Below are 21,611 nucleotides of genomic sequence, written 5' to 3'. Positions count from 1 at the left end.
TTAACAAGCTCTCACAACTAGTTACACTAAAGAGCTTGACAACTAGTTTATGGTAATGTAAAGAGAGTGGGCAATTTGTTTATACCACCGTGTCGAGGAGTGAACCAATCAATCATAAGAATGAATACCAATGAAGACCAATCACCTCGGAATCAAATGATGAACACAATGTTTTTTTACCGAGGTTCACTTGCTTGCCGGCAAGCTAGTCCTCGTTGTGGTGATTCACTCACTTGGAGGTTCACGTGCTAATTGGCATCACACGCCAAACCCTCAATAGGGTGCCGCACAACCAACACAAGATGAGGATCACACAAGCCACGAGCAATTCACTAGAGTACCTTTTGGCTCTCCACCAGGGAAAGGTCAAGAACCCCTCACAATCACCACAATCGAAGCCAGAGACAATCACCACCTCCGCTCAACGATCCTCGCTGCTCCAAGCCGTCTAGGTGGCGGTAACCACCAAGAGTAACAAGTGAATTTCACAGTGAAACATGAACATCAAGTGCCTCTAGATGCAAACACTCAAAAAATGCACTTGGATTCTCTCCCAATCTCACAAAGATGATGAATCAATGATAGAGATGAGTGGGAGGGCTTTGGCTAAGCTCACAAGGTTGCTATGTCAATACAAATGGCCAAGAGAGTGAGCTTGAACCAGCCATGGGGCTTAAATATAGAGCCCCCATGAATAGAGCCATTGGGCTCCTTACTTCACTGAATATGGGGCGACCGGATGCACCGATCGATGTGACCGGATGCAGGACCCCAGCGTCTGGTCGCCCAATGCTTACCATGTGTCATCGGTTTCAAATGCTGATTGCCCGATCTCAACGGTCATCAGTACATTTAAGTAGTGACTGGATGAGCTGCTAAAAGTGTATGGATGCTAGACCACAGCGTCCGGTCATTTCCAGTAAGCATCTAGAAGCGAGAAATCTCGACCGGACACGTCCGGTCATACCCGACCGGACACACCCAGCGTCTGGTCACTCAACGTCATCATATGTCATATTGACTGGACTCAGGCCCTGAGCGTCTGGTTATTTCTCGCGCCAGCATCCGGTGATGAGACCAAAACTGCATGCTCACTGCAACCATGAAAGGTCCTAATATGGCTAGAGGGGGGGTGAATAGCCTATTTAAAAATATACAAATCAACTAGAGCAATTTGATTAGTATGACAAATAGCGTAATGCAAACTTGCTCTAGCTCTACAAGGGTTGCAAGCCACCTATCCAACAATTCTAGTTGCAATGAATACTTAGGCACACAAACTTGCTATGTAATTACTCACTAAGAGCTCTCAACCTTGCTACTCTAAAGAGCTCAACTAGATGAATGTAAATAATAAAGCAAGCTCTCAATTCTAATTACACTAAAGAGCTTGTATCAACTAGTTTGCAAGAATGTAAATGAGTGAGTAGAGTGATTATACCGACGTGTAGGGGATGAACCAATCACAAGATGAATATATAGCCAATCACCGGGAGAATGCCAAAGAAGAGAGACAATCGATTTTCTCCCGAGGTTCACGTGCTTGCCAACACGCTACGTCCCCGTTGTGTCGACCAACACTTGGTGGTTTGGCGGCTAAGAGGTGTTTCACAAACCTCGTCCACATGATTGGACACCGCAAGAACCGACCCACAAGTGAGGTAACTCAATGACACGAGCAATTTACTAGAGTTACCTTTCGGCACTCCATCAGGGAAGGTACAACTCCCCTTACAATCACCGGAGACGGCCACGAACAATCACCAACTCATGCCGATCCTCCACCGCTGCTCCAACCGTCTAGGTGGTGGCAACCACCAAGAGAAACAAGCGAAATTCTCAGCGCAACACGAATACCAAGTGCCTCTAGATGCAATCACTCAAGCAATGCACTTGGATTCTCTCCCAATCTCACAATGATGATGGATCAATGAGGGAGATAAGTGGGAGGGCTTTGGCTAAGCTCACAAGGTTGTTATGTCAATGAAAATGTGCAAGCGTTATCCTTTGAGCCGGCCATGGGGCTATAAATAGAGCCCCCATCAAATAGAGCCGTTATACCCCTTCACTGGGCCAAACGCGCTCTGACCGGACGCTCCGGTCATACTGATCGGACGCTGGCCCTCAGCGTCCGGTCGCCCGATGGACGCCACGCGTCACCGGCTTCAAATGCTGTTCGTCAGATTTCAACGGCTACGAAGCTGACCGGGCGCTCCGGTGAAACTGACCGGACGCTGAAGCCCCAGCGTCCGGTCGTTTCCAGTAAGCTCCCCGAGGCATGTTTTTTTGACCGGACGCGTCCGGTCCACCTTGACCGAACGCAGACCAGCGTCCGGTGCTTAACCCTAGCGACTGTGCTATCTGACAGCTTGACCGGACGCAGAAACCAGCGTTCGGTGCATCTCAGGTCCAGCGTCCGGTGTAACACCGAAACTGGCGACCTCTCTGCCAGCTCGACCGGACGCAGCCTTTCAGCGTCCGGTCGCTGAGTGACCCAGCGTCCGGTCAGTAGACCAACACCAGCATCATTTCGTCCAACTCCATTTCAACTCTAACTTTTTCACCCTTTCTCAAGTGTGCCAACCACCAAGAATTTTGTATCCGGCGCAATAGAAAATAGACATTTCATTTTCCCGAAAGCGCCGTCTCAACCCTGCAAACACCTTGTGCACATGTGGTAGCATATTTTCACAAATATTATCAAGGGTGTTAGCACTCCACTAGATCCTAAATGCATATGCAATGAGTTAGAGCATCTAGTGGCACTTTGATAACTGCATTCAGATACGAGTTTCACCCCTCTTAATAGTACGGCTATCAAACCTAAATGTGATCACACTCTCTAAGTGTCTTGATCACCAAAACAAAATAGCTCCTATGGTTTATACCTTTGCCTTGAGCTTTTTGTTTTTCTCTTTCTTCATTTCAAGTTTAAGCCCTTGATCATCGACATGCCATCACCATTGTCATGCTATGATCTTCATTAGCTTCTTCTACTTGAAGTGTGCTACCTATGTCATGATCACTTGATAAACTAGGTTAGCACTTAGGGTTTCATCAATTCACCAAAACCAAACTAGAGCTTTCATCCCCCTACTTACTATCTTTGTGAATTTGTTTGCTCCCCCTATCTTACTATCTTACAATGTCATTTCATTTGTTTGCTCCCCCTATCTTACTATCTTTGTGAATTTCTCTCTCCCTTTGTCAACAATTATCATAAAGGGAGGGCTCAAATTTTAGATAGGTTGGGGTGAAACCATGTGAGGTGAGGATCATGTTCCTAATTTGGTTCAATCTAGATTACTTGCAAAAGATATTTAACTCGGTTTGATCCAAGGACAAGTTTCTTCACACCTCCAAATAAGGGTTATCTTATACCATGTTGAGTTAAACAGAGCTCATTTTCTAGATCAAACACTAGGTTTATAAGCCCACAAATATGTCATATGCTACCACTAGATCATTTCAAGCACACAAGCAATAGTGGTACCATACAAGCATCAAATTCATTTGACTTTCAAGAATGAGCCTATTTAAATGTGAAAGATGTCTAGATGCACTAAACATGTCCTTAGCAAGTATGTATGCCATGCCAATCAACTTTTACCTTGCTTTGCTCGAAGGAGAGGCATGTCATAGAATGGGGGTGCATCAACATATATTGGAGAAGTCAAGTATGTTCAATTCATTCCTTAGTTTGCAAAACCTCTTCTCATCAAGTGGCTTGGTGAAGATATCGGTAAGTTGATCTTCGGTGCCCACACTCTCAATGTAAATGTCTCCTTTTTGTTGGTGATCTCTTATGAAATGATGGCGGACATCAATATGCTTTGTTCTTGAATATTGAACCGGGTTGTTGGTGAGCTTTACAGCACTTTCATTGTCACATAGCAATGGCACTTGCTTGAATTTGATTCCAAAGTCACTCAAAGTAGCCTTCATCCAAAGTAATTGAGCACAACAACTATCGGCCAAAATGTACTCCGCTTCGACAGTTGAAAGTGCTACACTATTTTGCTTCTTGGATGACCAAGACACAAGTGATCTTCCCAATAGTTGACATGTGCCCGATGTGCCCTTTCTCTCAACTTTGCATCCCGCATAATCGAAGTCCAAATATCCAATCAACTCAAATCTTGCTCCTTTGGGATACCACAATCCAACATTTTGTGTATGCTTCAAGTACCTCAATATTCTCTTTGTTGCCTTCAAATGACTTTCTCTTGGCGAGGCTTGGAATCTAGCACACATGCATACACTAAACATCACATCCGGCCTTGATGCGGTCACATAGAGTAGACTTTCAATCATAGACCGATACATCTTTTGATCCACCATGTTGCCACTAGCATCACTATCCAAACTTCCATTTGTCCCCATTGGTGTACTAATAGCTTTACTATCATCCATTTCAAACTTCTTGAGCATGTCCTTGATATACTTGCTTTGACTCACAAATGTGCCATTCTTTGTTTGCTTGATTTGAAGACCAAGGAAGTAACTAAGCTCTCCAATCATGGACATCTCAAACTCACTTACCATCATCTTGCCAAACTCTTCACAAAAATCTTGATTTGTTGACCCAAATATAATATCATCAACATAGATTTGCACTACAAATAAGTCATTTCCAAGCTTCTTGGTAAAGAGAGTGGTGTCAACCTTTACCATCTTGAATCCCTTAGAGAGTAGGAAATCCCTCAATCTCTCATACCATACTCTAGGTGCTTGTTTCAATCCATACAAAACATTTCTCAACTTGTAAACATGGTTGGGTTTCTTTTCATCTTCAAAACTGAGAGGTTGCTCAACATACATAAGCTCATTGATGCACCCATTGAGAAATGCACTCTTCACATCCATTTGGTACAACTTGATGTTGTGGGCACAAGCATAGGCTAACAAGATCCTAATTGCTTCCAATCTTGCAACCGGGGCATATGTTTCTCCAAAATCAAGACATTCAACTTGAGTGTAACCTTGAGCCACTAATCTTGCTTTGTTCCTTATTACTATCCCATCTTGATCTTGCTTGTTTCGAAAGACCCACTTGGTTCCAATCACATTATGATCCTTAGGCCTCTCAACTAGCTCCCATACTTGGTTTCTTGTGAAGTTATTTAGCTCTTCATGCATAGCATTCACCCAATCAACATCCTTTAAAGCTTCATCTATCTTCTTCAGTTCAATGGATGACACAAATGAGAAATGCTTACAAAATAAAGCTAATCATGATCTTGCACACCTCTTGAAATATCACCAATTATAGTGTCCAATGGATGATCTCTTGCAACATTGGTTGGTTGAAGCACTTGCACTTGATTGCTTGCATTCGATTGATCACTAGGTTAAGATGATGAACTAGCCACTTATTGTTGATCTTGCACTTTGTCATCACTATTACTTGCTTGAACTTGATCATGAGAACCACTAGCTTGCAAATTTGAGTTAGAGAGCACTTGATTCTTGTCATCTTCAACGTCAATCACCTCTCTAGGCCTTATATCACCAATGTCTATGTTCTTCATTGCATTGACCAATTGAGTGCCTCTTACATCATCTAGATTCTCATCTTCCTCTTAGGAACCATTTGTTTCATCAAATTCCACATCATGAACCTCCTCAAGAGTACCACTAGCCAAATTCCAAACTCTATAAGCCTTGCTAGTAGTGGAGTAACTAAGCAAGAAACCTTCATCACATTTCTTTTCAAACTTGCTCAATCTAGTGCATTTCTTCAATATGTAGCATTTATAACCAAAAACCCAAAAGTATGCTATGTTAGGCTTTCTTCCATTCAATAGCTCATAAGGTGTCTTCTCCATTATGGGATGACAATAGAGTCGGTTGCTATAATAGCAAGCCATGTTGATTGCTTCGGCCCAAAATGAATGACTCACATTGTACTCACTCAACATTGATCTTACCATCTCAATCAAAGTTCTATTCTTTCTTCGAACTAGGCCATTTGATTGTAGAGTGTACTTGGCCAAGAATTGATGTCTAGTGGCACTTTGCGCACATGTGTTAGCCTTTTTTTCACAAATATTTTCAAGGGTGTTAGCACTCCACTAGATCCTAAATGCATATGCAATGAGTTAGAGCATCTAGTGGCACTTTGATAACCGCATTCCGATACGAGTTTCACTCCTCTTAATAGTACGGCTATCTATCCTAAATGTGATCACACTCACTAAGTGTCTTGATCACTAAAACAAAATGGCTCCTACATTTTATACCTTTGCCTTGAGCCTTTTGTTTTTCTCTTTCTTCTTTTCCAAGTTCAAGCATTTGATCATCACCATGCTATCACCATTGTCATGATCTTCGTCATTGCTTCATCACTTGGAGTAGTGCTACCTATCTCATAATCACTTTGATAAACTAGGTTAGCACTTAGGGTTTCATCAATTAACCAAAACCAAACTAGAGCTTTCAAACCACTGACTGGACGCTCTGGTCCTACCGAGACCAGCGTCTGGTCATTTACAATGACCTCTATTTTTTCTATATAGAGTGCCGGTGGCATCGTCGGACTGTCCGCACTCTACGGGCGGACACTCCGCCGGTGAAGTTTCTTACCCTTGCTCAATTGTGCCAACTACCAAGTGTATCACCTTGTGCACATGTGTTAGCATATCTTCACAAACATTTTCAAGGGTGTTAGCACTCTACTAGATCCTAAATGCATATGCAATGAGTTAGAGCATCTAGTGGCACTTTGATAACTGCATTTCGATACGAGTTTCACCCCTCTTAATAGTATGGCTATCGATCCTAAATGTGATCACACTCTCTAAGTGTCTCGATCATAAAAACAAAATGGCTCCTACAACTTATACCTTTGCCTTGAGCCTTTTTTTTTCTCTTTCTTCTTTTCAAGTCCAAGCACTTGATCATCACCATGGCATCACCATTGTCATGTCATGATCTTCATTTGCTTCACCACTTGGAATGTGCTACCTATTTTATGATCACTTAATAAACTAGGTTAGCACTTAGGGTTTCATCAATTCACCAAAACCAAACTAGAGCTTTTAGGACCCAGCGTCCGGTCACTTCCAGTAAGCCTCCACTCGCGATCGGACGCGTCCGGTCATGCCCAACTGGACTCACCCAGCGTTTGGTCACTCACTGTCTCCTTAGTGCACTACCATGTCAGTAGGACCGGACACACCCTACTAGAGTCTGGTCATGAAGTGACCCAGCGTCCGGTCAAAGACCGATGTTAGCATCTTCACTGCTTCCACTGACCAGACGCACCGGTCTAGTTGAGGCTAGTGTTCGCTGCACTCTGTGAAATCATGTCTTTTCTATATAGTGCGCTAGTGGCACCATCGAACTATCCGCACTCTATGGGTGGACACTCCGCTGGTGAAGTTACTTACCCTTGCACCCAAGTGCTAAACACAATGTGTATCACCTTCATGCATGTGTGTTAGCATATTTTTCACAAACATTTTGAAGGGTGTTAGCACTCCACTAGATCCTAAATGCATATGCAATGAGTTAGAGCATCTAGTGGCACTTTGATAATTGTATTTCGATATGAGTTTCACCCCTCTTAATAGTATGGCTATCGAACCTAAATGTGATCACACTCGCTAAGTGTCTTGATCACCAAAACAAAATGGCTCCTACCACTTATACCTTTGCCTTGAGCCTTTTGTTTTTCTCTTTCTTATTTTCAAGTCCAAGCACTTGATCATCACCATGGCATCACCATCATCATGTCATGATCTTTATTTGCTTCACCACTTGGAATGTGCTACATATCTCATGATCACTTTGATAAACTAGGTTAGCACTTTGGGTTTCATCAATTCACCAAAACCAAACTAGAGCTTTCACCCCCTCGGCTCCAGCGAACCTCACTTTCCAAGAACTTTACCTTCATTGTGTGGAGCCCCGTCATGCTCAGTTCTCTCCTTTTCATAGGGATTTGTCAGGTAGCAAGTCACTACTCATTCCTTTCTTACCTAATTGCTTGCTTCAATAGGAAGTTGCTTATCTCTAGAGTATATAATGCTTATATACATTCCTCTATTCCTTCCATGCAGCGAGTTTGGGCAGTGATAGTGCTTGGCTATTGATAGTGACAGACAACTTAGGGCCAAGCCCATGAGTACAGATTGAGGCCAAGCCTCACAAGTGTCAGCTGACAGTGGTTCTTTTTGCTAGTGGTTGTCTCATCAGAGGGCACTTGATTTGACAGTTGGTCTTTTTAGTGGTGATTATATTTAGCAAGTGTTAGTATGGCTTGGTGCAAGAACGTCGGGGGTGGTCCTAGCGATGATGAGAGCCATACGCCTCCCCTAATAGAGCAGGAGAAGGGGAAGGGGCCAAAGAAGACAATTACAAAGACGAAGCACAAGTGTGGTGACACAGAGGCTGAGAGAGCAGCAGCAATAGCCGCCGCCGTAGAAGCACAAGTCTGCCACCTCTCTCAGCCTACCACCAATAGAGCATTTGGACTTGAGGGCTGCCATAGCTTGACAGGTGCAGCAACTATGCCTTGTGGAGATTGAGCAGTGGTTCCCACCTCAGCGTGACGAGAGAGCTTTAGAGGGCTTCTACACTGTGCTCTAGGAAGATTTCTATAATGCATATCTGAATAGCGGGGTACCTTTTAAATCTTAGAGGGTGTGCCATTTATAGGCTATAGTGGCCGCTAGAGGAGAGTAGGTTTGTACCCACCTTACTTACCTACCTGGCTTAACAGACCTTTCAGGGCAGACGACAGGTACGTGCTAGCTGGGTCAGAGAGTTCTACGCCTCTTTGTGGATTGAGCCTAGTCATAGGTTCATTCACTTCACCTTTAGAGGACATCAGCCACCTAGATTCACTAGATTTGCTATGGATAGACTCAGCCACCGAGACATCCTCACGGTGGTATAGTGCCACCCACCGACCTTGTCAGGGCCTATTTTCGAGAGCCGTTCGGTGAGGGCTCGCAATGGACTCTGGGTGCCCTTACACCTATGGCTTGTCTCTTAGACACCATTATGAGGAGGACCTTGCTACCGAGAGGTGGTTACCATGAGGGTTTAACTCACATTCAGCTTTGGCTAGTCCACCACCTGATCTCTCAGATGTCGTTTGATATTTGGGACTTACTACTTTCAGAGATGGAGGACACACTTGCAGAGGGATTCAAGGGCCATCGTTAGCTACCATATGCCCATTGGATTTGCTTTCTTATACTCAAAGCCTATTCACATATACCCCCTCAGGTAGTGTCTGAGTTGACTAGCACTACTACTGAGTTCCCCGAGTACGACATGCGCCAGCTGATGGGTTCCAGTACTAGGAGTAGAACACCAACGCCGAGCTATCGCTAGAGGCCAAAGGTGTTGGAGACTATAGCAGAGGAGGACAAGGTCATCAGGGCTATTGCCGAGACAGAGCTCAAGCAACTTGAGGTACAGCAGGAGGACGTGGTCGAGAGCGACTCAACTGATAGCTCCGATTATAACTACCAGCCTATTCCACAAATGCCCCCATGGGCTCATGACAACAAGGCCGGTGGCTCCAGCTCAGCTCCACCCCAGCCACCATAGACAAACCCTACTCTGATAGCGATACTTGATAGGATGCATTAGGAGTAGACTCGCTAGGCACAGGCCATAGTTGTCGCTCTCGCTCAACTATAGACCCATCAGGATCTATTCTAGCAGCACAGCAGGCCATGCAGCAATAGCAGCTTGTCATTCAGCAGCAGCTTCTTAGGTTCATGCAGCATGTCTTTTTCACTATAGGGATTGCTCCTCACCAGCCCACGTCGCAGCTCGGACAGCCTGCTACTACCACCCCAATGACTCCAACTATATAGCCCAGTGGGTTTCAGAGTCAGGGATAGCCAGTTGCACAGTTTGCCTCACCTATCGAGCATGTGTCTTAGTGGTTTGCTGCACCAGGGACAGAGCAGGCTTAGCACTTCACTCCTATAGTCACGGGCTTCACTCCGACTCAGTCCACATTAGTGCTAGTGATGAACACCCCTATCTCTAGGAGTCTGGGTGCTACTTTCAGTGAGCTCACAGGACAGCCTACACCACCTGAGTTCAAAGCTCATGCTCCTACCATAGCCGCTCCCATCATAGGGACTACTGAGACGATACCGTCCTATGTTGCTTCATTTGAGCCGCCTCTGACAGTCACCTCCTAAAAGGTCCTTGTGTGATTTTGGTAATTGAGTGACAACCTAAGTGGACTAATCATGTTTATGTGAGATACACAGGTGATTAGTCCATAGGTACATGTGTGTGAGCAATATATGCCATGAAGGTGGAAATGGCTTGGAGATGTTGCAAAGCTCACACATGAGATGATGAAGGAGCTCATTGCAAATGAGACATGACATTGAGTCATGTGATCAAGGTGGAGAAGATCAAGACATGACTTGGCTTGATGGACCGGTTGCAAGCATGAAGGGCAAGTCAGAGGCTTTGGAGCGATGGACCATGTGGTGGTGAAGCTTGAGAAAGACTTGGCGCCGATGGACGAAGGCAATGGTAAAAAGCAAGTAAAGTCAAGATTGATGAACCAATATGATCGCATGATGATATGAAGTGGATCATATCATTGTTGATCGTGTTGGTGCATGTGTTGCATCGACATTGGAGGAGATGGAATGGAATGCGCAAGGCAAAGGTATAACCTAGGGAATTTCATTTCACTGGTCATAGGTGTGTAGAGAAGTTTATGACCAGGTTTAGCATAGATGGTTGTACTATCAAGAGAGGCAAACTTTTTTACATATCGGTCATCTAGTGCCACTCAAGTGATCTAACTTTGCATCGTCGCTAGAATCGAGTGGCATGGCAAGTTGAGTAGCTAATCCTTTGGAAAATGTTTGTGAAAAGCTAACACACATACACATGGTGGTGTACACTTGGTGGTGTTGGCATATTTGCAAAGGAGAAGAAGTTGGTGAAGAAAAGGAGTTAGTCGTGCTGGTCACAGAGTGATCGAATGCATCCAGTATGGTGACCGGACGCATCCAGTATGTGACTCGGTACTAAATAGTAGAGAGCGACCAGACGCATCTGGTCGCCACACTAGACACGTCCGGTGTGAATTAGCGAAGTCGATGTTTAGTGAAACAGTTGATCGGACGCTGGGAGCGTCCGGTCTGGAGTGACCGGACGTGTCCAATTAGGACTGGTTGCTTACTAGACTTGACCAGACACTGAGGCTCAGCATCCGGTCATTTTCTAATGACGCGTCTGGTCGGACCTGGGAGCTTACTAGACTTGACCGGACGCTGAGGCTCAGCGTCCGGTCATTTTCTAACAGCGTGTCTGATCAGACATGTTAGAGAGCCATTGGAGGCAACGATTAGTTTGAATAGGACACATGGTGGTCAAGCAGCTACTGGACACATCCGATATGGCGACCGGAGATGTCTAGTATACATGAACGGTGCATCCGGTGCAGCATCCGGTGCAAACGACCTATGCGTTCGATCGTCCCAAGAAACTCCCAGTGAAGGGGTAACGGCTAGTTTAGCCCATGGGGCTATAAATACAAGGTGGTCTTGGCCATGGCTAGTGTTGAGTACCTCGGGGGACTTTGTGTCCATGCTTGAGAGTGCTTGGGAGCCCTCCATCTCACATATGCTTGATAGTGATCATCTGATTGTGTGAGAGAGTGATTCTAGTGCGATTGCATCATGTGGTTGCAACGAGTGGCACTAGGTGATCGAGTTACAAGCTGGTGGTACTTGTTACTCTTGGAGGTTGCCACCTCCTAGACGGCTTGGTGGTGGTCTCCATTGAAGCCCGCAAAAAGCTTGTGCGGTGCTCCGGAGAAGAGCTTTGTGAGGGGCATTGTGCTCGCCCCACAGGAGCCACGAAGAGCAACTCTAGTAAAGTGTGTCATTGAGCTACCCTCACTTTCAGCATAGGTTCTTGCAGTGCCTGACATGTGGGCTTGGTGGGTGATGCCAATTAGCCGCCGAACCACCAAGTGAGCGGTCGACACAACGGGGACTAGCGTGTTGGCAAGCACGTGAACCTTAGGAGAAAAATCACCATGTCAACTTTGTTCTTCTCGTTGGTTTGCATCCTCGTTACACAAGCTTGTAATTACTTTCATATACATTGTGCTTGTGTAGTTGCTCTTGTAATTAGCTAGCTTGTGTAGCTCACTAGTTATCTTCTTGCCCGTGTAGCATAGAAGTAGCTACCTTGCGTGGCTAATTTGGTTTGTGTAACCTTGTTAGTCACATTACTTAGTTTGTGTAGCTAAGTATTTGCGCTCTCTAATTTGGCATTGGTTTCCTTGTTATTGAACATTGCTAGTGAGCTTAGTTGGCTTTGTGCTTTTGCTTACTAGCATATGTAGGAGCTCCCTTGTTGCTTGAAGTATTAGCGGCATAGGTTTGTGTGACCTTGCTTCTAGAATTGGTTAGGTGAGCTCTAGCTAGCCCAGCACCTTTGTTGCTTAATTAGGATCTTTACTAGGTGCTAGAGAATATTGATAGAGGGGTGTAGTCTTGGCTAGACCGAATTATTTTAATTCCACATTTGTTTTGGTTAGCCGATGTGATTAATTTTAGAAAGGACTATTCACCCCCCTCTAGTCCATCATCTCGACCTTACACCTCCACCCTTGAGGTTTTAGCGACAGTGGTAGTTGAGGCTACACTTCCTACAGTGCCACCTTCTGAGCCACATGATTAGGCTACTACTTTAGCTTCTACTTCATAGCTAGCCGACCCAGTTACTGAGACCACATAGCAGACCTAGACCGCTTCACCTCCACTTCTAGTGACAGAGGGTCTGACCGCTTAGAGTTTTGGGTCTAAGGATGATCTAGCTCAGTTTTAGATCTCTCACCATACCTCAGCGCTTGACTCATTTGCTGCTACCTTGTCGTCCTATCCTTAGGTTTTGGTGCTTGGCGCCAAAGAGGGAGAGGGAGCGAGTATGTTAGATTTAGGGAGAGCGTGTGAGATGGACTCATTCTTTTGTGTGTGATACTTCATGCATTCATGTTTACTCTCATGCATTATGTTATATGTGTGAGACTTAGGTGACATGTGTGCTCTCTACCTTATATGTCATGTCACTTGATTATGCTCATTTGCTTTACTTCCGCGTTTTACTCTGATACAAATGCTCTTTACTTTGTGTACTTATGCTTATTTCATATCTTGTAAGTACATTGTGTTGGCTTGGATCATATAAGCATGCCTAACCCTCCTTTGTTTCTGTTGTCAATTGCTTATATGAACCAAGCATATTGAAAACCTCACTCATCTTTTATACATACTTGAGGTTGTGTTGTCATCAATCACCAAAAAGGGAAAGATTGAAAGTATCTAGGCCCCTAGTTGGGTTTCGGTGATTAATGATGACACAAGATTACTGTGACTAACGTGTGTTTTGTAGAGGCAACTTGAGTTAGGTCATGGTAATGGTGACTGATTGGGAAATTATGGTTTCCATGCCCCCATCAATGGAAATCGCTTCAGTTTTCAAAGGATGGATGACAAGGTTAAGGATAGACTAGTTCTAAGTGTCATTTGGCGTTGGAGAGACACTTAGAGTAGTTTAGGACTTTGTTTCTTTCCTTTGGTTGTACTATTAAGGGGGTATGAACTAGTAGCTTGACCTAGATGAGTCCAATGGTTTAGGTGTGGTGCACACTTGTGAAGCTTAGCACTAGGTAGCTCAAGGACAACCCATAGATCAGCTAAAGTCGATGTCGTTTTCAAAGTTGGTAAAATTTGAGGTGAATGGAGACTTGGATGATGATCGGACACCAGATGTACAGGTGCCATGTCCGGACAGTGTTAGCTCATGTAGCTAGGGTGTGTTCATCGATCGTACGCTAGACCAGACTCACAGATGTCGTGTCCGGTCAGTATTAGCTCATGTTGCTAGGGTTTGCTTTTTGACCGGACGCTAAGGACATTGTGACCTAACGCACTAGAGGTAGCATTCGGTCAACAACAGTAAGCATCTAGAGAAGGAAATTTTTGACCAAACACGTCTGATGGGTGGCGATCGGACGCTAGTCAGAGTTCGATCTCTGATAACTGAGCTGGTGTCATGTAGTCGTTGGCCACTGACTAGACGTGTCCGGTTACCCCAAAATGTGCTAAGTTGGACCCCAACGAGTATCTTTTGAAGTGGGGAGTATAAATATCTCTCCTACTCGTCCAATTTAGCTCTCTTGCCCATATATTCAGCTGAGAAACACCTTTAGAGTGCAAGGGAGAGCAAGAGCCTAGTGGGGTGATTGAGATTTGATAATCCAAGATTAAGGACCTCATTAGTGCATAGGGAGTAGCAAGTGTGCATCGACCCTTCTCATTAGGCTTGTCTTGGTCAAGTGAGAGCTTGTGCTTGTTACTCTTGGTGATCGACATCACGTAGATGGCTTGATGGTGATTAGGAACTTGGTGATCATCCGACGGAGCTAGTGGATGGCCCAAGTCATGGTGTGAGTGGTTGTGGGTGATTCACCACGCGAAGTGTCAAAGAATCAGCCCGTAGAGAGTACTTGATCCTTGCGCGGATCAAGGGGAAGCTACACCCTTACGTGGGTGCTCCAACGAGGACTAATGGGGAGTGGTGACTCTCCGATACCTCAGAAAACATTAACGCATTCCTCTTCCTCTCTTTACTTTGAGCATTTACATTTGAGCTATTCAATTCATGTCTCTATATTCCTAGAATTGCCATGCTAGAGTAGGATTGGAACCTAGGGTGCAAAACTCTTGTGCGATACAACAATAAAAACACTTCTAGGCACAAGGGGTGAAATGGGCTAAGTGTAGGGCTTAATTATTGCAAGAAATTTAGAATTAGCCCAATTCACCTCTCTCTTGGGCATTTTGATCCTTTCGCACAATGACCTCAACAGTAAAGTATCTGCTAGAAACGAGATGTGTGAATGTAATGGCAAAGCATTTGCTAGGAAAGTCGAAATGGCGGCGAAGCAATCACCAAGAGCTGCAACGGCAAAGTATCCGCTCAGTGAGAACTATCGACACCCGCGGCAAAGCATCTGTTGGAAAAGAAGTGTGCCGGTGACAAAGTATCCACCGAGGAAGTGACAAACGAAGGGGCAAAGCATCCGCCGAAGAAGCGACCACCGCATAGGACAAACACGTGTTGAAGGTATGAAGTGCACGGACGGATCACAAGCACAGCGATAATCTCCACAACTCGACGGAAGACGCTGCAGGACCACAACCGGCGATAGCAACACGTAGCACCGAGGGAGAGGGGGAGGCAGCCCAGTGCGCACCATGGCTAGGAAACTTCAAAGGCAACACCTCCAAGGAGCAGCACGACATAAATAGCGCTGCCGCTGCCTGCCCAATAGCGACAAGGTTTTCACCACCTAGAAGATCCACAAAAGGTTTTGGAGCGCCATTACCCTCCTTGGAGGCATTTGTTGTTGGTAATAATACTTCTAAAGAACTGGTTGCCTTCACCGTTTATTTATTGTTATGATTGGTTGTCTTCACCATTTATTTATTTTTGTACACAAAATTCAAACTCGCCCTAATTTTCCCTCTAGCAAAGTTATTTCTTTTTTTGTATACAAGGATAACATGCAAGCAAAGAAGAAATTTCATTATAGGCCTAACCTGAAAGTCCCTCAAGTGTTGTCAGGTGTGTGGCACTGACACGACTGCACAAATGCATGTTACTAGTGCGGTAAAGCTATCTCGCGCTCGAGTGTTTCTCTCCCTCTCAACACTCCATTCCTCTCCCTTTCATTCTTTTTCATCTCTAGCCTCTCTTCCTCTTCTTTCCCAACTCCGCGAGCTTAGAAGCGGTTCGGGGCACGCCCCTAATGGGCCCAAACTCGATACATGGTCCAACGGACCAAAAGATGGTGTCGCAGCACCCTGGTAGATTCTGGACGCTGACTTGTTTCGATGATTCCTATTGATTCCGAATAGCTTTTGATGTGAAACCACTTGGATTGGCTTCCTTATCAAATTAGATTTTCATCCATGTGTGGATCATCAAAAATGGAGTCCAAATGTGTCCTAGGTCATTAGTTTAAGGTAGACTGGTCCTAGAGGCCGAGGCAGACTTGAATTCTTGTTGGACTGGACCTCTAGCTTATGTTGGACGTCCTTGCTGGTCATCATCACCTCCACCACTTCCTCTAAGTCCTTCATGACCCTCTCCAATGTTCCTAAGCAAGATAACATCATTAGGTAGTAGTCTATTCTCAAAAGTATGAAAAGTATCGTTTAAGAACGAGCTCACCTCTAAATTGAGTTGTCGCTTTCGAGCTCGGGTCATTAGACCTTGCATGACGGTTGGAGGATCAACGAGTACCTCTGAAGAAGTGATGTCCTCATCATCCTCTCCCTCTTGAATTGAAGTCGTCCTCGACTCAAGCTCATCTTCTTCTCCCAAATAAGGTTTCAAATTTACAATGTTAAAGGTGGGACTAACCCTGAACTCGGGTGGCAATTCAAGTTTATAGGCATTATCAGTTATTTTCTCAATGATCTTATAAGGACTAGCTACTCTTGGCATTAATTTAGACTTACGTAGCTTAGGAAATCTATCTTTTCTTAAATGTAACCAAACTAAATCACCCGGTTCAAGTTTAATCTCTTTTCTACCTTTACTACCAGCAATTCTATACTTTTCATTCATGCTTTCAATATTTGCTTTAGTTGTTTCATGCAACTTATGAATAAAATCTGCATGCTCTCTAGCATCACTATGTATTCTCTCAGTGGTAGGTAAAGGCAAAAGATCAATAGAAGCACGAGGGTTAAAACCATACACTACCTGAAAAGGGCTTACCTTGGTGGTGGAATATTCTGCCCTGTTATATGCAAACTCCACATGCGGCAAACACTCTTCCCACATCTTCAAATTGCGCTTCAAAATGGCTCTCAACACGGTGGACAATGTTTGATTCACAACCTCAGTTTGCCCATCAGTTTGAGGATGACATGTTGTAGAAAACAGCAGCTTGGTCCCCAATTTATTCCACAATGTGCACCAAAAATGACTCAAGAATTTTGCATCGCGATCTGAAATAATAGTAGAAGGCATACCATGCAAGCGAACGATTTCTTGAAAGAAAAGGTCAGCAATATGAACAGCATCATCGCTCTTATGACAAGGAATAAAATATGCCATCTTAGAAAAACGATCAACCACCACAAAAATACTATCCCTCCCCCTCTTAGTCCTTGGCAATCCCAACACAAAATCCATAGATATATCTGCCCAAGGAGTAGAAGGAATAGGAAGAGGTATATACAAACCATGTGGGTTCAACCGCGACTTAGCTTTTTGACATGTGGCACACCGAGCCACATACTGATCTACATCTCGCCTCATCCTTGGCCAAAAGAAGTGTATGAACAGCACCTCCTCCGTCTTTTTGGCACCAAAATGTCCCATCAATCCGCCTTCATGTGCCTCCTGCAACAACAAAAGACGAACGGAATCAACTAGAATGCATAGGCGGTTAGCTCTAAACAAAAACCCATCGCTGATCATAAACTTATTCCATGTGCGCCCCTCTCTACAATTAAACAACATATCCATAAAATCAGGATCAAGTGCATATTGTTCTTTAATGGATTGAAGACCAAAAATCCGGCAATCAAGTTGGGACAGCAATGTATATCTTCTAGACAAAGCATCAATAATCACATTATCCTTCCCTTTCTTATGTTTGATAATATAAGGAAAAGATTCAATAAATTCAACCCATTTAGCATGCCTATGATTCAGATTATTTTGAGAGCGAAGATACTTAAGCGATTCATGATCAGAATGAATAACAAATTCTTTAGGCCACAAATAATGACGCCACGTCTTCAAAGAACGAACAAGTGCATACAATTCTTTATCATACGTGGAATAATTAAGAATAGGACCATGTAATTTTTCGCTAAAGTAAGCAACTGGTTTACCATCTTGCATCAAAATACCACCAATGCCAACTCCACTAGCATCACATTCTAGCTCAAAAGTCTTACCAAAATTTGGAAGTTGCAACAATGGTGTGTGTGTAAGCTTGTCCTTCAAAGTGTCAAAGGACTCCTCTTGTGCCTCTCCCCAATGAAACACCACTCCTTTCTTCGTCAACTCATGCAATGGGGCAGCAATGGTGCTGAAATCTTTGACAAAGCGGCGGTAGAATCCTGCAAGACCAAGAAAACTCCTCACCTGTGTGACGGTTTGGGGAACCGGCCAGCTCTTTATGGGTTTAATTTTCATCTCGTCCACCTCAATTCCCTGTGGAGTTACAACATAGTCAAGAAAAGACTTGCTGTAAATCAATATATCATCAAAGTAAACTACCACAAAATGTCCAATAAAAGCTCTTAAAACCTCATTCATTAAGCGCATGAAAGTGCTAGGTGCATTTGTCAAACCAAAAAGCATAACTAACCACTCATACAACCCGAATTTGGTTTTAAACGTAGTTTTCCATTCATCTCCAAGTTTCATTCTAATTTGGTGATAGCCAATTCGCAAGTCAATCTTAGTGAAAATTATAGAACCACACAACTCATCTAACATGTCGTTTAGCCTAGGAATAGAATGACGATACCGAATGGTAATATTATTAATGGCTCTACAATCAACACACATACGCCAAGTTCTATCTTTCTTAGGAACCAAAAGTACAGGAATGGCACAAGGACTAAGGCTTTCACGTACATACCCGCGGTCCAAAAGATCTTGGACTTGCCGCTAAATTTTCTTAGTCTCCTCAGGATTGGTTCGATAGGCAGCTCGGTTGGGCAAGGTTGCTCCTAGAATCAAATCGATTTGATGCTCTATCCCTCTCATAGGTGGCAGTCCCGGGGGTATCTCAGCTAGAAAAATGTCCTCATACTCTTGCAAAAGGTTAGTGACAGCAGGAGGTACCAAGCTAACAATATCATCAAGCGAAAACATAGCTCGTTTGCATACCAAAGCATAGCAAATATCATCATCAGAAATTTCAGCAAAGTCACATTTTGTTGCAAGCATAACACCACCCTTCAATTTAATCCCCTTAGCCTTAGAAATATATGTAGACTTATCCTTTTTAGGTGGGAAAATAGAATTAGCAACTTGCTGATTTTTATATTGAACATCATTGAAACTAGCAGCGCGTTCTCTATCAGCTTATACAATTTGAGCAGGGGTCAAAGGTACCAAAGTAATTTTCTTTCCTTTATGCACAAAAGTGTATTTATTACTTCTACCATGGTGTGTAGCATCATTATCATGTTCCCAAGGATGACCCAATAAGAGTGAACAAGCTTGCATAGGTACCACATCACAATTAACAGAATCAGTATAAGGACCAATGAAAAATGAAACTCTACAAGTTTGTGTTACCTTTGCTTTACTAGAATCATTTAGCCACTGAATATGGTATGGACGTGGGTGTGGGCGTGTGGTCAAGCCAAGCTTCTTGACCAAATCAGAACTCACCAAATTGTTGCAGCTACCTCCATCAATAATGACACGTGCTCAACGGTCGCTAATGACGAAGAAAATCTAGAACAAGTTATGGCGTTGTAGCTTCTCAGGTTGGACTCGTGAGCTGAGCACCTGCTGTATAATGATGCTCCTATAGGACGACATGGCCTCGTCACCAAGGACTTCGCCATCCTCCTCATCTGCATCTTGGTCTTCTTCATCCTCAATGTCAGAGGTGCTGATGTAACCATCTTCTATAGCAATATATGCTCGCTGACTTGGGCGGTCCTTCTGCACATGGCCAATGCCATGGCAGCGGTGGCACTGAATACCCGAAGTGTGTCTCGTCGATGCAATGGATGAGGAACTCTTGGTAGGCACCTGCAAAGAATTTTTACCTGAATCTAAAGGTCGTGCGGGAGGTGCCTTAGGTGTAGCAGAAACTCTAGAGGTTGTTGGTCACTTGCTCGCTGGTGGAGGCGTCCAAAAAGTGGTTGGCTTGGTCAGCCCCGAAGATGGTGCAAGTATTTCATCTGGAAGTTGCAAAAGTAGATTTGGATGTTGCATTTGTTATTATGCCTATACATGCATGTTTCAAACAAAATGTTTCAAGTGTTTCATATGTTTTTGTATGTATGTTGCAAATATTTCATTTGGATGTTTCAAAAGTAGATCGAGTATTGCACAACGCCGATGACTGACGATAGCGGCCTGTCGCAGCCGCCTGTCGCTGCTGCTGGGGCACAGCCTTGGGTTAACCCATGTGGATTTGCCCCGTGCGGGCGTGGGGTGGGCACGGGGACGCGGTTCCTATGATGGACGTGGGTGCTGGTGCTGGGCAAGATGTGGACGCGAGGCGGTTGGCGGGATGCGAATGCAGGTTTCCCCGTGCTAGGCGGGACGCGGGTGTGGGAGCCACATCCGATCACGACATCCCGTCCGAACGTCCAGGCGCTACATGAATATATGATAGATAAATCATTGATAGAGGACCAAAACTTCATGGTACACACCCATCCTACACCCGCCTTCGCATGTTTGGATGCGCCTATTACCCAAACCTGTCATCCACAGCTTCACATAAGTTATCACCTCACTCATCCTTGTGCATCTTTCTTGGCTATTCCACCAATCACATAGGGTATCGGTGTCTCGACCTTCATTCCAATAGGATCTTTGTCTCTCGACACGTTGTCGTTGATGAGTCATTTTCCCCTTTTTTGATATGTCCACCTCTCCCTTGCTTCCTGCCACCTTGGATTTTTTGAGCGATGATGACTGTTCCACTTTGCCATTGGGCCTAGTGCTATGCATGCAGGTACACTTCCTCCCGGCAATGCTCCCACTGCGCCCGCACCAGTAGCCTCACCGGCTTGGCTGCTAGGTACCCCCGAGCTGCTGCCTTCTACTGACGGGTCGTCCCTACTGCCCCCGTCACCATAGTCGAGTGCCGCTGCCCCTACGAACACCACATCCTAGGTTGTTGTTAGCGGTGCCTCTAGGCTCTCTACCAACTCACCCCGCATCGCTGCCCCTGCGGACACCTTTGTGGTAGGCTATTGCCAGCGGTGCCAGGCGTGCCCCCTAGGTACACTGCTACCACGGCTCCGCATGTCGTCGCTCCTATCTCCAATGCACACGGCATGCGCACCCGTGTCAAGTTCACTTCATTCAGCTGGTGGATTGCTTCAACCTCAACACGGCGGTCCTCTCCCCGCTACTAACGTCGTTTCGGTCTGCTCTAGTTGATCCGAACTAGCGTGCTGCCATCTAGTCCGAGTTCGATGCCCTCTTGGCGAACGACACTTGGACCTTGGTGCCTCACCCTTCTAGAGTCAAGTTGGCACTGGCAAATGGGTCTATCGTCACAAGTTCCTGTCAGATGGTTCTCTTGATTGCTACAAAGCTTGATGGGTCTTACGCGGTTTCACTCAATGTCTAGGGATTGACTATGTTGATTGCTACAAAGCCCACCACCATTCTTGTTGTCCTTAGTTTGGCTCTCTCAGTCCTGGCCCATTTATCAGCTCGACGTCAAGAATGCATTCCTGCATGGCACTCTGACCGAGATAGTGTACTGTGTTCAGCCATCTAGTTTTGTTGACTCCTCAAGGCCTGATGACCATGTTTGACACCCACACCGCTCACTCTATGGATTGAAGTAGGCCTCTCGTGCT

At 44.8% G+C, this 21,611-nt stretch overlaps 1 long non-coding RNA gene across 1 annotated transcript; it reads right to left on the bottom strand.

Moving 5' to 3' along the window:
* Positions 1-15,686: 15,686 nt before the first annotated feature.
* On the bottom strand, positions 15,687-18,742 carry LOC136463055 (uncharacterized). The gene is made up of 4 exons (XR_010760889.1): positions 18,686-18,742; positions 17,994-18,252; positions 16,801-17,430; positions 15,687-16,391 (listed from the first exon to the last, which is right to left on the bottom strand). It is a non-coding gene; the product is annotated as an uncharacterized lncRNA (long non-coding RNA).
* Between the last annotated feature and the right edge of the window lie 2,869 nt (positions 18,743-21,611).

This window comes from Miscanthus floridulus, chromosome 7 (genome assembly GCF_019320115.1).
Source record: "Miscanthus floridulus cultivar M001 chromosome 7, ASM1932011v1, whole genome shotgun sequence".
Taxonomy (NCBI): domain Eukaryota; kingdom Viridiplantae; phylum Streptophyta; class Magnoliopsida; order Poales; family Poaceae; genus Miscanthus; species Miscanthus floridulus.
The sequence above is the reverse complement of the archived record's forward strand: the minus strand, read 5'-3'. Positions and strand labels throughout refer to the sequence as shown.